The sequence below is a fragment of the Palaemon carinicauda genome, chromosome 4, assembly GCF_036898095.1.
Source record: "Palaemon carinicauda isolate YSFRI2023 chromosome 4, ASM3689809v2, whole genome shotgun sequence".
NCBI lineage: Eukaryota > Metazoa > Arthropoda > Malacostraca > Decapoda > Palaemonidae > Palaemon > Palaemon carinicauda.
In genome coordinates this window covers 146,013,884-146,017,796 of record NC_090728.1, presented here as the reverse complement: position 1 = coordinate 146,017,796, position 3,913 = coordinate 146,013,884, and positions in this window count along the sequence as shown.

Sequence of the window (3,913 nt, the reverse complement as noted above, 5' to 3'; positions counted from 1 at the left end):
AGTCGATTTGGAAGAGGTTTGAACTCGATCAATATTAAGGTGTCAGAATATAAGGAAGAAAATTGAAGTTACACAAGAATACATAGCAAAAATGTCTGGTAAATATTAATACCGCTGACCAACAGAGCCACCAGCATTGGGTCCGACACCCGACATTTTGAAAATGAAAGCAATATCAAGAAAAAGACAAAGACAGACACTAATCATTTTAAAGTAGCCTTCAATTGCAGCCTCTCCCTACACATTATCTCTCAAAATAGACATGATGTGTATGAGAGATGCCACCATTTTTGTACCTAAATGTAAAAGTCACTAACGAAACTGTTCAAGTGTTTCTAGTTTCTAAATATAATTCTTAGGTATGTTTTTATTGTTTCGTTTTCTTTGTGCCAAAGAGATACATGTTGCGGCGTCCGAATCTTAACAGCATGAAAAGTAAATCATAACAAACTAACTGCACGGGAACTACAGTAGTTTTCCTTTCAAAGGGTTGGGTCACATAATAAGTTACTTTCAGGAAGTTGTTAATTGTGCAACTGTTCTCAAAGTCTGATGTTGCTACATTCGTATTACATATACTGTACGATAAAAGCCATTGAAGACCATAATAATAAATAAATATTACAGACGTTCTATCTAATAAACTAAAAAATTGTGTGTAAGAGGTTACTACATTCCGTAAAATACAGAAGTATCAGCTCTATAATCTCCCACATTCAAACACTACTAGACAATTATAACTTATGGATAAAAAAGTTCTTCAAAACTTTTAAACGCGTCGGGTGGGAAAGCAAGACGTAAATTATGATTAGTAACCAAAAGGGGAAATTTCTTTCCATCGATTTGAAGGAAATCGGTTTTCAGGTCTCAGAAAAGATTAATGTTGAGAAAAAATTTAGTTCTTTCTCACGAAACGATTATTTATGACCTGATTCATGACTAAACCATTCTAAAGTCGAGTATTGTTTTATAGGAAACTGGATCAGCGTCGTTCAAAAGTCCATTTTTTATTATTAACATGTACTTTTCCTTAATGATCTGTACTATATTTACTGTAATCAAAATGACATATTAAAATTAATAAATAAGGATAAAAACATCATTCTCAACTATTAATAATACAGGCAATTTCGTTGCTTGTTTAAGAAAATAGTAGTATATCTTACTCGCTTTAAATTTCTTTCAAAAATCTTTCAGACGATAATTGAGTAAGGGTCCTTAATAATAAGATACTAATGTAGTTCAGTCACTTATCCTTTTAACAGACATTTTCTTATTTCAAATTCATTCGATGGTTCATTTAATGGGTTTTAACATCGACAACAATAAGAAGAATAAGTGTATTCATATCGCCAGTAATATATACTGATCCCCTCCACTTTCACTTATGACCTTTGATGGTGTTGTTTTGAGGCAGGTATTGTACATAAAACTAACCAGCCACTTAATGCAATTGTTATTAATATCAAGGGATTAAACTGATATTATTCCAGGTTAATTAAAGTTTTAATTTCAAATTGTTTATATGCAGATTAAGAGAGGTTGACCTGATAAACATCGTTTTCAAAACATACAACATTTGAGTTGGCTATGTTTTCAAAATGCTAGAAACAATTGAAGGTCAGCATTGCAGGAAGTAAGAAAGTTGATAAGAATGTATAATGGCCAAGTAGAGGAGGTTTTTATGTTAGCTTTTCTCTTTTTTCGAGGCTTAACCTGAGAATCAGTGGTTTCCTTCATATACCTTTAATTCAATTTGCTCTTCAATAGCTCTTGTGGCAACCGCTCTTCGATTCAGTATTTGGCGAAAGAGGCTTCAAAGCAATGGTGCCACTAAAGTGGGATTAAAAGGAAGCATAACCTATATTCAGGTAATGGGGGAAGGAATGACCCCGTTAAGACGTAGATCCTCACATCATAACAGTGCTTACAAAATAATTAACAATTCAAGAAAGGGAAGGAAATGTGCAAGGGATATGTGAGCAGTAATGAGAAGCATTTTGGGAAAGGGTAATTGCAGAGCGATTTTCGGGATAACGGTGGTATTAGTTGATAGGAAATAAGATAACGTTCATTAGAGGCCATAATTGTTTGTGGAAATGAGAAATATTTGTAAGAAAGTAAACTTCTAAATGATTCAGGAGGAGAATTTTATTCAGGAAAACAAATAACAAGATGAGCAGAGGTGACATGATAATAAACTGAATATCTAAATGATATGATAAACGACCAAAGTCAGACGTTTCATGTATCTCAGGGGAAGTGTTGTCAATGACATAAAAACAGGGAGGAATTTATGAAGTAAACCAACATAAATTTGCATTATCTATTGTGTAATTTAGTTTATGTTTAATGAACTTGAAAGGTCAGGGAGAAAAGTGATGTCTTTCGTAGAATATTTGGCTGTGTCCGTCAGGCATGGAATTGATACAATACTGCAACCCGCTCAGAGGGAATCTTTCCTGAAAGGGGTTCAATGGGACTGGTATGGAACCCTGAACACCATCCTCGCCTGAACTTGGATCCTCTGAAAATTTGTCATTTGTAGCGTTGAACTCGAGGACTCTAGGAGCAGCTTGGCAAAGAGGAAACAGAATTGACCTAAATAAGTGGTCGGGTTGTGGTAGCCTACTGGAAACGTCTCTTCCTGGCGATCTGCTGGGCTGGGATTCGAAGCCGCTCAAGCTCGATAGTTTCGAGTAGTGTCTGTAACCTCATCATCTTTGTGAGTTATGGATGGAGAGTTTAGGGGAGTCTATAGGTGTATCTGCGGAGTCATCAGCACCCATCGCATGACCTTCCCTGATCCTAACTTGTGTGGAGATGGGGCTTGGGTGTTGATCATATGTATTTAGTATATATAGTCAGTCTCAAGAGCATTGTTCTGCTTCAGTATTTGCACTATCCTTTGCCTCTGCCATTCATAAGCAACCTTTAAAACCTTCAAAGGGAAAGACTTCCTAAAAATTACTAAATAAGAGATAATAATTCATAAGGAATTAAAATAGAAATTGATTTTAGATTTAAATTCAGAAAAGTAGGACGGGAGATTAGCAGAGCATAATTGATTCAAGTAGGATCGGAGTATAAAAGAAAATATCAAAGACTTGTAATTAACGAACCGAAATAAAAACTTGAGCAATGAAAGTTCAAAGTCGTTTCCATAACTTAGGGGTAGTTATCCTTGATAAAGTTTATCATTGCTTGTAATGATGTGAATTAAAATAAATTATGTACTGGTGATTAGGAAGAAATCTTATTCAAGGAAACTAATGGGTATACATAAGTTAATTCATATAAATTATGTTCAATAATCATCAAAATGGTTTAAGTTCAAAGTAGCAACATCGTTAATGTCATTTAACAAATTAAATTTTACTAAGACCTTTCGGCTTTTAGTACAGAATTGAACAATATGGAATTACAAGAAGTAAACAAACATTTATACTAACAAAAATATTACTCTCAATAATTTGATATCTAAAGTCCAACTCAGCGATTATTTCATTTCAAAGAAATGAAACTGAAAGTCAGAGTATAATTGCAATGATTTTAACATATTTCTTTAAAGGGATCTTACTAACCACATCTCGTTAAAAAAAATATAAGAGAGAGAGAGAGAGAGAGAGAGAGAGAGAGAGAGAGAGAGAGAGAGAGAGAGAGAGAGAGAGAGAGAGAGAGAGAGGTTGAGAGCATGCAAATGCCATAGACTCAATAATAAACTAACAAAAGGAGAAATTTCCATTAAAATTATGTATGCTTACATTATATCAAAGGACTCTTCTTTTTTCATCATAAAGCAATGGCTACAAACTCTTATTAGGAAATTCTCTTGTTTCTAGTAGTTATGGGAAGCAGTTCCAATAAATGTAATAATTTCAATTTCATAAACAAAACAAAAGAAACAGACTAT